Genomic DNA, 13,425 nt, shown 5'->3' on the forward strand with positions numbered 1-13,425 from the left:
TTAACATTGTCATTGGGTCTTCTCAAAACAGAAAAAAAACATCCATACTGATCCTAAAAGAAGTTATTTATAATATACAGTATTATATTCTCTCCTATCGCAGAGATTTTGGGTTTGTTATTGGATAAACTGACTGCCTGCTCAGTCATTCAGGCAGGGAAATCCCCCAAGAAGGTGGTTCTGTTGATCTGGAAGTTTTCAAGTGACTTGTTCTGTCTCCACTGAAAAAGGAGACTAAAAAACTCAGACTTTTTACTCATAATTCTGGGATGGAAAAAATTTAATTAAGTCTGTCTTTAATTAAAATTAAAGACGTTCAATTTAAAGTTTCACACAGGACACCTGTGTTTCCACACTCTGGGATAGAAGTAGAGATATTTTTGCAAATATGTAAGTATATGTGAGTAAAAATCCAACGAGGGTGCAAGTCACAAGTCCTCTCAGTAACGTTTCATGGGTGGGTCACAGTCTGCCTCAACCGTTTGGAAGAGAATAACCGAAATGTAGAAGATGACACATTATCTACTAGCACAAACAGCATTTTTGATTCAGAGACAAAACCCTTACTGTGACACACCTCGAATACCACACATGTCCAACTTGCACCAAATTCTACAGGAAACGCAACCACAGCATGAACATTTTGCTGCTGATGCTCACAACATTTTTAAATGTTTGGCTCAGGGCAAGCATGTGATTAGTGGTCTAACAAGAGGAAAAATCACACAAGTAAAAACAAAGTTACTCACTGTATTTGTGGGCCAAAAACTGCAGAATGGATAAAAATGGCGTTCAGGATAAAAACTCTGGAGCCCGGTCCCTTGCTGATGACACATTACAGTTCTCTTGGTTTGGATGTTTATTCGCCTGCTACATCAAAATGAAGGGGTATTCCTGCCTGAAGGGGTCATCCAAATTCCACTCTTCATTGGTACTGACACAGGGTAATTTCCTGCTCACAGACTTATAAGCTGTTCTCATAAGTACAAGGACAGTCTTCTAGTGAAGGGCAGTAATGTGTGGAGGAGTGACTTGAAATAACCTTTACTGGTATAGCATACATCAACAGTCACCTGTGTGGTGGTCATTATTATTATTGCCGTTGAAGCAGTGCTACTGTCATCACAGTGGATTTCTCTGGAAGATGGATTACTCTACAGCTCTGTGAATGTGTGAATAAGACTGCAAGTAAAAATGAAAGTAGTTACTGAATGACTCCTGCAGTAAAATAACAATTTACAAAAGCCCAAGCACCTTTGAAAGAAAATTACAGTGGACAAGGTAAAATGATGCCGCGGTGACACTTCCCTGAGGACTCATCTTATGAGTCCCGAGAGCCTTTTGCCAGTAAAAAAGCCATATTGTTATGCAAGCATGCTTCGAGAACAGTTGTGTAACATTTTAAATTAATGTATTCATTTACAATCCCAGAGTGATCGAATACTGTACACATAATATTTATGGATTATTCTTGTAATGTTGTTTATATTTAAAATTTGTGATTTTTGCGAGATTAAACAAAGTTTGTCTAAAAAGTAAGACGAGAGGAAAGATTTTGGAGCAAAACTATACCGTCTCCATAGGTGGATCTAAAAACCACGGGATCAATAACCTCAGATCCTAACTTGCACCTCTTCTTTCATCACCTCTGATTCTATGATTTAGATGTTTAGCTAGGATTCGAAGAGAGCTCAAATGACCTGATTTATTTTTGGTTAAATAAGTTCAACAAGATGAAAAAGGAGGTTAAATACACAGTGGGCCAAAATTCAAAACTGGAACAAAGTCGCAGCCTAACATTAATATTTATTGAAAAAAAAATCTTCCTCCAGATATAAGAATGAATCTTCTCTTATGGACTCAAACAGGTTTTGCTGAAAGACTGAATATGGAACAAGCAAAGCTTAATACTAAACGATATATATATTAGCTGTTTAATACCAGTAGGCCAGCTCTAGTAATTTGGTATGGCTTCGCGGGCCAAATGTAATTAGGCTGGCCAGAGTTTGACACTTATGTGCTAAGGTTTAACAGATCCACTGAGGCTCAAAATTGATTGTCTTTAATATTTGGATGGAATTTTTTTGTATTAATCGCTGCCCGATTTCTAGAAGCCAAGCCTGTGTCGCTAGCTATCACGTAGCACATCATTAAATACCAGCTAGCCCAACTTCAGTAACCCTACAAACGTCACTGCTGTTTAGTTTTCTGTCTTCATTTGTGTTGGAAGTGATAGCAGAGCTGTACGTTTGAATTTTTCTCGAAATCTCAGTCAGAACATGCTACATCATGTTTAGCTGGAAACTGAAGAAGGCTTTCCACTCTGTAAACCATCAGATATTGTTGTCCAGATTGACTCAGTTTAATATCTCCAGTCAGGCTCTTCAGTGGTTTGCCTCATATCTCTCACACAGGAAACAGTGTGTGGTGTTGGATGGGGTTAAATCTCCATATTTAGACTGTGATACAGGGGTTCCTCAAGAATCTGTTCTAGGGCCCTTATTGTTCTCTCTTTTTATCAATAACTTACCTGAGGTCTGTCCAAATATATTTACTCAAATGTATGCGGATGATGCAGTTATATATACGCAAGCAAATAGTGTCCAGCAGGTGGCAAAAGATCTTACAGCTGCTTTAGCATTAATGCATAGCTGGCTGGAGGACTCATGCCTAATGTTGAACACCTCAAAAACTGTCGGTATGTATTTTTCGAAACGCTCCTTAAACTTGAAGCAGTCAAACATATTCCTGGATGGAGCAGAGCTTGAATTAGCTCCAGAATTTAATTATCTTGGGGTCATTCTAGACCCAACATTATCCTTCAAGAGTCACATAAATAAAGTGTCCCAGGTACTTAAATTTAATAATCGAAATTTTATTTTATTTTATTTCATTTTTTTTTGCCTGTCCCGTTTGGCTCTTTTGCATCAGAATTGTTGTCTAAAGGCAAAGAAAGATGCCCAACGGATTTACTTTACCAAATTGACCATCCCAGCCTTGCCGTAATGGTCCATTTGATTCACCTTTTATTGTTTATTTTATTTTCACTTACTGAATACGGGACAGACTTGACTGGGGGAAAGAAGGGGAGAAAGAAAGAGGGAAAGCGAAACAGCTGAGAAGAGGGACGGGGGAGAAGGGCAAAAAACAAAAACCAACAGAACGGGCAGAGAAAAAAAATGCATCTATCAATCACCTGGATCACCTGCTGAGAAAGAAAAAAGAAAACAAGCAGAAGAGAACAAGAGTAATAGAATAAACAACATCACAATGATATATGGGAATATGACAGTAAATACTAAATGTTAAACATTATTGTGCAGCACATAAGATCAACAGAACACAGTGTGCTTTGAGGTAGGAGCCAAAAAGGGTGTAGTTTGTGGGTGTGATCACCCGTGTGTACACCTGTGAGCATGGACGCGCTTGTTTTTTTAAAAGGTTCCTTCATGTAATGATCTGCTAGAGGGTGTGGGGGGGCCACAGCCCCGTCCTCCAGGGTGTGAAGCAGGTGTGGAGCAGATCAAAACTCCAGACATCCAGAGGCCCCCAGAACACAAGAGACCAAGGAAGACCAACAGAGGGGCAGCCGCGCCACTGTCCCAGAAAGAGCTGAGGAGAGTCCCAGATGAGGGCTCACTCAGCAGCCGCGGAGCAGAAGCCAGGGGGAGTTGCAGTGACGCGCCCGTGAGCTCCGCCGGCAGCCAGCCGTGCCTGAGTGACCGAGCCCCAGGCCGAGAGGCCGGGGGCACCCCACCTCTGAAGTGGCCCGAGCGAGCCCCAGGTCCCAGGCCCCGATAAGCGGCCGCCAAGGAGTGAGCCGGTGTGTACCTGGACGCCCATCCCCAGACACAAAGAACCACCAACGCACCGACACCTGAGGGCGTCTGCCACCGGCAGGGGGAGTGGTGGTAGGGGGAGATAGGCCTCCAAACCTTGGAGGGCCTGAGGTGTCCCCAGAGAGGTGGCGCCTGACACCCAACCTGACATATAGACACAGACATACAGGCACACACAGACACAAACATCCATTCCCACCCTCATGCTCTCATATGCACTTACTCCACACTCAACCAACGTGGAGACAGACATAAAGAGACGCTGTACACACGATCACACTCCCCCAAGTGTACTCTACAAACCGGGTCTAGGTACCCTTGCCCCTGGAGGGGGGAACTGCACCCAGACCCAGGTGGTGTTACCCTTTTCCCTGCGGTGGGGGGAGGCAGACCGCCCCGACTCCGCAGCAGCAGGAAGGCTCCACACTCCAGACCGCAGTCGGACGGCCAACTCCTCCTCCTAGCCCCCCCGCTCCAGCAGGTCGCAGAGAATGGGGGTGAGAGAAGACTCCAAACCTCCCTCCACCCGCTCATTGTAATGTTGATGCATGTGTGTTCTAAGGTGCATTTAAAACCCAGGAGGGCATGGAGCTACCTGCCAGAGAGCAGCAGGTAAGCGCATGGTCCCTCCTGCTAGCCCTCAATGACTAAGTGTATTTAACCTTGAGAGGTGGGCAACGACGCCAGGGGTGGGGTGTACACCCTGATGGTACTTTGGACTCCGTGTATCGTGCCCACCCCCAAGATCCTATATGTATGTGTAATGAGAGTGTGAATAATGTGAATGTCTAAGTTGTGGGATAAAATTGAGGCAGAGGCAGCCAGAAGGGGACAGAGGGGGGGGTGGCCTCCTCTGCACCCTGGTGACATACCCCTACTCCAAGGTCCTGCATGTGTGGGTGGTTGTGGTGGAGCGGGAAGAGGGAGGCAGCTGGAGATGGGGAGGGAAGGAAGGGAGGGGCAAGTGACACCTCCCTGGGGCCAGCTCCCCCGCTGACCCCAGTAGGCACCCCCATACTCCGCGACCCGCCAGGGAAAGGGGGCCCAGGCCCATCCAGACCGGGGCCCAGTGCAGCAGCGCCTCCCGGCCCCACAGAGCCCGGGACAGTCCACCCAACCCCACCACAGAGAAAACTGCACCCACCCCACCATCCACTCATCTTCCAGACTACATAAGACAATAAACACCCAGGCTGAGATCTTCCTAATCTAAATTTTAATCATATACGTAATAATTTAAATATGAATGTTGCAAAAACTTACTTTTACTCAATGATCATCTCTCATATGGACTATTGTTTGACGTCCTGGTCACTTGCATGTCCAACAACACTTAAAACTATTGAAAACATTTATAAAAGAAGTTTAAAACTACTTGACAAAAAACCGACTTCCCACCACCACTGTCATGTGTTAAAAAAACATAAATTACTGAACTTCAATAACTTAGTGAAACTTAAAAGAGTGTGTTTAATATATAAGGTCTTACACTCCCTTGCTCCACCACCACTAAAGCAGTTCATTAAAGCAGTTCATTAGGCATAAAGAAAGCTCAGACAGGACCACTCGAGCTACAATCCGAGGAGACGTGTTTATACCCCACAGACGGACAGCATTTGGGCAGAACGTCCTTTCTGTCCAGGGTGGCCATCTATGGAACAGTCTTCCTCAACCCATTAGAGAATGCTCGACATTCAATTTGTTTAAGGCAAAGGTTAAAAACTGGTTATGGACAAATCAAGTGTGTGATCATGTATGAGTTGTATAGTTTTAATGTTTTATTTGGGAACAGAATGGTGTGTATGTGTAAGTTTGGTGATGGAGTTTTTATTATGAATGAATGATGAATTTTTATGAATTATTATGTCTATTTTTTATGTTTAAGGACAATAGATGGAAATTAGCCTTTGGCTATAATCTGGCATGTTTACATTCATGTAATTTTTTTTTTTTACATTTATGTTCATTGACATGCACTGTCCTAAATAAGTAAATAAAATAAATAAAAAACTAGCGAGCTAACTTCCTGCTAACTGCTCTCAGTGATGCCGCAGTGTTCGTTTGACTTTGGGATCTGGGGTTGACGGACTTTAGGACCCAGATTACTCCACAAGGCTCCTGACTACGGCAGCCGTAATGCTCCCACAATCCCTCAAGCGGTGCGGCTCCATAGCTCACCAAAGTCGTACTAAAACATTTTTTTGACAGATTTTTGAGTGCTGTGTACCACATAAAATCGGTTCGAGGTCAGTAAGCACAACCAGAATGAATACATAAGGCGCACCGGATTATAAAGTGCACTGTCAATTTTTGAGAAAATTAAAAGATTTTAAATGCGCCTTATAGTGCAGAAAATATGGTTTTATATACTGTCAAATCACAACAACAGTTATGTCAAGGCGCTCTATATTGTAAGGTAAACTATGAGCAAGCACTATGAGCAAGGCGACAGCGGGAAGGAAAAACCCCTTCGTGTTAAAACTTCCTTTGAAGACATGCTGTGGAAGAGAGCCAGAGATTAATAATAACTAATAATTAAAGCCAGAGTGGTGTATAAACATGGATGATCTGATATTGTCATGTTGGTGTTGTTCCTGGAACAACATTGCAAGTAACCAATCACATTGTTGTGATGTTATTCTTTGGCGCACCAAGCCATTTGTGCATTTATGAAATTCCAATGTTGCAAGGACAATATCAATTCTGCTTAGCGTTTATTAAAGGGTCAGGGTCAGGGTCCGTTGATCGGTGGACAGAGGCACTTTCTCGCAGCTTAAGTACAGTTTTTTGTTTTACGGCTTTTTTTCCTGAAGTCGCAAAAGTATGACATCACAACATTCTGATTGGTCACCTGCAATGTTGATCCTAGAACAACATTTACTATGTTGTTCTAGGATCAACAACAACACGACGATATCAGATCGTGCTATAAACACATGGTGGGTGAAAGGTGGTGAGAGAAGGACAAACGCTCAAGCATTAGCAGCCTAAGTGTATTGCAGCATTAGGGAGACTTCAGGGTCACTCGATCCATTTCTAAATATTAGCTTTGTTAAAAAAGAACATTTTAAGCCCAATCTTGTAAGTAGATTGGGTGTCTGTCTCACAAGTTTAAACTGGGAGCTGGTTCCAGAGAAGACGGGCCTGTAAGCTGAGCACTGCCTCCTATACTTCTTTTGAATAAAATAGCATCCACCAGCCAGCAGTAGGAGAGCGCTCTTTTTGGGTGATATGCTAGTATAAGGTCATAAGATGGGACCTGACTATTTAAGACCTTGTGTGCAAGGAGCAGGATTTAAATTTTAATTCTGGATTTAATATAGGAGAAAAATGCTTATCACATTGTCTTCTACTCTATTCTAATTCTTGAGGCATTAGTTTTTACCGAATGCTGAAACTGAATCCTTTTGACTCAGTGGCCTATAAACAACGTCTCACATTTGCAATCATTTTTCCTAAGTAGTGTTTCTTAGGTTTCTTTCTAGGAAGGACTGTTTTCTATCTCATTACCTTTAAGCCACTCATACAGTTTAGACTTTAAGTGTACTGTTTAGCTAAATACACCATGACAACATGCAAGTGTCCTTACGAAGAGTCTATACAAAGTCAAAATACAACATCACACCCCCAGTAATTACAGGGATATTCAGAAACAGGTCCAAAGCTCCTTTTTTGGCGTTGTCACAGCAACAGTCACATCAGTTTGCCTTAGGTTATAGAGTAAGGATCCTATAATGATAGAGAAAAACTGCAGCAATCACTCATCCTCCCATGAGTTGCCTCATTGCTCATGGGACAGCGGAAAGGAGAAACTCCTTTTCAACAGGAAGAAACCTCCAGCAGAATCATTTAGATAACCTCTTGTCTTCTGTGTTCTACTTTATTTCCTTTGTCACCAGCTTAATTAGCTGTTTCAGCTGCTTCTTGTCTTCCAGGTGTTTCCTTTCTCTCAGATTACTCCATTTTTGCTCTCTTCAGTCTTTGTTAGCATTTTCCCTTCCTGTATGTCACCTTCCTACTTAGGATTTGTTTTACACTTGTGTATCTCACTACATGTTTTCAATGTCTGTTATCTAATATATCTACTATTTTCAAATATTCTCGTCTTTTTTGTTTGTAATACTGTAGACTTTGGAGGTGGGGTGCCCCCGGCCTCTCGGCCTGGGGCTCGGTCACTCAGGCACAGCTGGGGGCCGGCGGAGCTCACGGGTGCGTCACTGCAACTCCCCCTGACTTCTGCTCCGCGGCTGCTGGGCGAGCCCTCATCTGGGACTCTCCTCAGCTCTTACTGGGACAGTGGCGCGGCTGCCCCTCTGTTGGTCTTCCATGGTCTCTTGTGTTCTGGGGGCCTCTGGATGTCTGGAGTTTTGATCTCCTCCATACCCGCTTCATACCCTGGAGGACGGGGCTGTGGCCCCCCCACACTCCCTAGCAGATCATTACATGGAGAAACCTTTGGAATACAAGCATGCTGATCCACACAGGTATGCACACATGGGTATTCACAGACGCGGACTAAAGCTTTCTTGGCTGCTGCCTCAAAGCACACTGTGCGCTGTCTATCTTGCGTGCTGCACAATATCGTTTATTACTTAGTAAATATTGATATCTATGACTAGCTAGTTTATTGTGATGGTGCTTTGTTTTCTCTATTATTATGTTGCTCTTTGTTGTTTGCTGTCTCCTCTGTTTGTTTTTTTTGTTTGTTTGTTTTTTTTTTCTCCATACAGGTGACCCAGGAGTTTTTTTTTTTTTTTCTCTCTCTTCCCCCCCCTTCTCACCGTCTCTTCTCCCCTTTGGTTTTCTTTCTTTCTCTCCCCCTCTTTCTCTCATTCATTCCCCCTGTCCTATTTATTAAAAAAAAAAAAAAGACAAAGGATGAACTGAAGCTCTGCCATCACGTAATGTCGCATACTGCTGTTTCTGATGTCATTTAGAAAAAAAAAATAGTATTTGTTTTACACTTGTGTATCTCACTACATGTTTTCAATGTCTGTTATCTAATATATCTACTATTTTCAAATATTCTCGTCTTTTTTGTTTGTAATACTGTAGACTTTGGCTTCCTGCTTTAATTTAGGTTAGTTTTAAGTTTATTTCTGCATCTGAGTCCTCTGAAAATGTATTTCTCCTGCAAAATAACACAACTCACCTTTAGCAGGTTTAAATACCACATGTTATTAAGTCATCTCTGTCTCATCTCTTTGTTTTCACCTGCTACAGCCTGCATTGACCCTGTCAGGTTACAGGCGAACAGTTTGGTTTGGAGCTCAAATGTAAATGAATTCATTCATTAAATTATGGATTACTAAATAGAAGATGACCAAAAACAACCACTCTTCATTATTTATCCATTGCCATCATGACTCCTAGGATGAAACTACCACTGGTTGTTTTTTCAACAGGGTGAGTTGATTGAAATGATTCAATTCTAACATGGGAAACTCAGGGAAGTCAGAGTTTACAGCTCCTTTCTGTCACAGAGCCCAGGATCCCTGGTGTTGTTAGAAATAGCTGCAACTATGGTAACGCATGAAATCATCTTCAGTGAGTGAATGCAAAACAGTGATTATGATGGAAATCCTTCCCTTAGGAACAAGCCGTAGTCAAAAACACAGAGAATAAATTCATTTGTTTATTTTTCCGAAGACGGTGACAGAGAGAAGAGGGCATGCAGCTGTACGAAGTGGATTGCTAAACCGTGGAGGAGACAAACAGATTTGTTTCTAAATCAACATTCAGTGGGGAAGTATCTGTTTTCTCAGGATTATTAGTTGTTGGTGAGGAGGCTAAGAAAAACAAGACTCATGGGGGGTTTGTGGTTCATTTAGGCAGGTCTGGCACTTACAAAGATGAATGGAGCTCCTGTGACATCATCCACTGGTTTCTGAAGTCTTGTTACAGAGACTAGTGATTAATGCTTTCACTGTCACCAACTGGGAGATTTGAAGCCACATACCATAAGAACTGTCGGGACTGACTGGAATACCGGGAACGTCTTGATGTTCACCCGGATTAGCTGGAGGACAAGTTTTTTTTTGTTTCTTTTAAATGGAGAAAGAATATCAACCAAAAAATAAATAAAACTCTTTTCATTGTTGTGACTGAGGGAATGAGGGTCTCATCCAATTCAATTTTATTTATATAGCGCCAAATCACAACAAAAGTCGCCTCAAGACGCTTCATAGATACAGAGAAAAACCCAACAATCATATGACCCCCTATGAGCAAGCACTTTGGCAACAGTGGGAAGGAAAAACTCCCTTTTAACAGGAAGAAACCTCCGGCAGAACCAGGCTCAGGGAGGGGCGGGGCCATCTGCTGCGACCGGTTGGGGTGAGAGAAGGAAGACAGGATAAAGACATGCTGTGGAAGAGAGACAGAGGTTAATAACAGATATGATTCAATGCAGAGAGGTCTGTTAATACATAGTGAGTGAGAAAGGTGACTGGAAAGGAAAAACTCAATGCATCATGGGAATCCCCGGCAGCCTACGTCTATTGCAGCATAACTAAGGGAGGATTCAGGGTCACCTGGTCCAGCCCTAACTATATGCTTTAGCAAAAAGGAAAGTTTGAAGCCTAATCTTAAAAGTAGAGATAGTGTCTGTCTCCTGAATCCAAACTGGAAGCTGGTTCCACAGAAGAGGGGCCTGAAAACTGAAGGCTCTGCCTCCCATTCTACTTTTAAATACTCTAGGAACAACAAGTAGGCCTGCAGAGGGAGAGCGAAGTGCTCTAATAGGGTGATATGGTACTACAAGGTCATTAAGATAAGGTGGGGCCTGATTATTTAAGACCTTGTATGTGAGGAGCAGGATTTTGAATGAAGGGAAGCCAAAACAGGAGAAATCTGCTACCTGTCAGGACTCTTGCTGCAGCATTTTGGATCAGCTGAAGGCTTTTCAGGGAGTTTTTAGGACTTCCTGATAATAATGAATTACAGTCGTCCAGCCTGGAAGTAATAAATGCATGAACTAGTTTTTCAGCATGACTCTGAGACAGGATATTTCTAACTTTAGAGATGTTGCACAAATGGAAGAAAGCAGTCTTACATATTTGTTTAATATGTGCGTTGAAGGACATGTCCTGGTCAAAAATGACTCCAAGGTGCCTCACAGCGTTACTGTGGGTTTTACAGTACATGGCCCCATCCACCGGCCGCTCAGTGTGAAAAACAGCCCCAAATTCTTTATTTCAGAGAAAAAAAACACATTACATGAAAATTATAAACTGATTTGCATGTCAGTGATTGAACGATTTATTTGATCCCCTCCAGAATGGCTGTGTGTCCATGTGGCTCACATACTGCAGTCCATCAGTTACATCAGGGACAACATTATACAGCTGCACACAGCTGGAAGGGCCAACAAGACCATCTGCACGAAGCTTGGTGAGAAGGTGACAACTGTTGGTGCGATTATTCAGAAATGACTGTCAGTCTCTCTAAGTGTGGCACATGCAAGATTATTTAAACATAGAATTCATATTATTGCATTCATTTTGATTTCATGTTTTTCCTTATTAAGAGATTTATTGTCATAATGTGTTTAATTTATTATTGACCTACGTACGACTATATTTACCCTCCTGTTGTGTTCACCCTCACCTGCCTTACTTTAGTGTTCTGGTCACAATTAAACAGTTAGTTTTAACAGCTCTTAAATGATCACAAGAAACATTCTTCACCACCAAATTCAGCTCAGTGGGTCATTCAGTAGGCCTCCAGGGGGCCAGAGGCCAAAGGGCGGGACTCCCGTTCATTCACGTTTGACCGGGAACACCACAGATGTAACAAAGTTGACTAAAACACTCAAAATTCAATGAAAGACACGCTCATCACTTTTATATGTTCAAGCACATAGTGTGGAGGATGTCACAAGGCCTCGGATGTAAAACTCAATATTTATGAGGTTTTTTTATTTGTAAATCGCTGAGATTTGACTTTTACTTTTACAAATCTAGACAGGTGTGCAGCTTAACTAAACCCGCCAGCCTCTCTTAGTCGTCAAGACTCCAGTTCGACCACATTCTCTGTTAGTTAATAAACAAATAAAAACCGGTCTGTGCTATCTCTAGTTTCATTAAGTCACTTTTATATACACACACTGGAATGTATGTAAGTATCAGCATGATCTCAGGTCTCTCACATTCCAGTGAATCGAGACATCTGAAAAAGTCTCTACTTATTTGTGGTTTTAATTAAAGATCAAACGATTCATATCTTTAGGAGCAAGATGTAAAACAGAGCATCTTTAGTCCACAAGGTGTCATCACTCACAAAAAAAAAACGAACAGCAACAGGATCAGTGTTATGATGATTTCTGATATGAGGTTCAGTTCTACGGTGGTGATCGCAGGGTGTGCACAGGTCAAGTGCCACTATGACCCTCCAGGAATTAACGAGGACAGGGGATGATCGTTCAGCTCTTTAATGGCAGATTTAGCGTGGGTGTGGGTATGTGTGTGTGTGTGTGGTTCTACAAACAGAATGGAAAATAGAACACAAATTACAATCAAATTATAGACAACAATAATCACCATATAACATATTACAGCCACATACTTGTCTTATAGGCCCTAATACTAAGCTGGCGGCTTTTACTTATAGTCTGAACCATATTTGACAACAAAGAAAATAAACATCTTCCCATCACTTAACTCTTGTGCCCCACTCACTTATGATGCCAACTAAAGAAGGCAAATACACATAACAAATCCCCAACTCAAACTGAACTCAGTTTGGCCTAGGCGAACTTAGCTTAGCTTAGCCCGCTTAGCTTAGCGATAACTTAGCTTATAGAAAATGTACAAACAGAGGACGTCCAGAGCAAGAAAACATACAGGCTATCCTTCTTACACAAGAAATATCCTGTAACTCACCAGTCTTATGGACGCACACTCTCATTGAACCCACATAAACTGCTCCCGAGCATAACTTGTGATTCACACTGCCTTCATGAACACCATTTTCCATCCCAGTCAAACATTACTCACAAAACGGCCGCGCCCTCTAGTGGCGAGGCAGAAAACTGCATCACAGTCCTGCCTTCAGAACAATCAGTGTTCTGTGGTGAAAGTCAGTCTTACTGCAGGAGATGAGATCAAAGTAAAGAGCGATGTGAAGGTGTAAAATCTGCCTCTTGTTTCCCCGAGCAGTCTGATAACTAGTCTCAGCAGCAACCGCACTCTTGGATTAGATTTTAAAGACACTTTGAACATTTTCAAGGAAAGAATTTGTGGCCTTGTTAATGACTGCTGTGAGTTGGAATATTTTCAAATACTGAGGGAGAACAGTTTTTTTTTTTTTTTGGAGGAAGGGTGTTTGCATGTATTCCCTGTGTCTGCGTGGGTTTTCAGTCCAAGACAAGCAATTAGTGGGGTTAGCTTAATTGGTAATTCTGAATTATCCATAGGTGTTCATGTGGGTTTGGATAGTTATTTGTCTTTCTGTGTTAGCGTATCCAAGGTGCTCCCCGCCCTACAGCAGCTGGGACAGGGTTCAGCCCCTCCACAGACACCACAGTGAGTGTTCCCACCACCCAGCTTGTAATTTTTATTTAAACCCACTTTTATACCCGGCAGCT

At 42.4% G+C, this 13,425-nt stretch overlaps 1 long non-coding RNA gene across 1 annotated transcript; it reads right to left on the minus strand.

Annotated features, from left to right (window-relative positions):
- Window positions 1-9,958: 9,958 nt before the first annotated feature.
- Window positions 9,959-12,113, minus strand: LOC146682386 (uncharacterized). The gene is made up of 2 exons (XR_014917483.1): window positions 10,699-12,113; window positions 9,959-10,205 (listed from the first exon to the last, which is right to left on the minus strand). It is a non-coding gene; the product is annotated as an uncharacterized LOC146682386 (long non-coding RNA).
- Between the last annotated feature and the right edge of the window lie 1,312 nt (window positions 12,114-13,425).

Source organism: Copadichromis virginalis, linkage group LG22, assembly GCF_057382275.1.
Source record: "Copadichromis virginalis isolate Kocher_CV1m ecotype Utaka linkage group LG22, C_Virginalis_male_GT1.1, whole genome shotgun sequence".
NCBI classification, from domain to species: Eukaryota; Metazoa; Chordata; class Actinopteri; order Cichliformes; family Cichlidae; genus Copadichromis; species Copadichromis virginalis.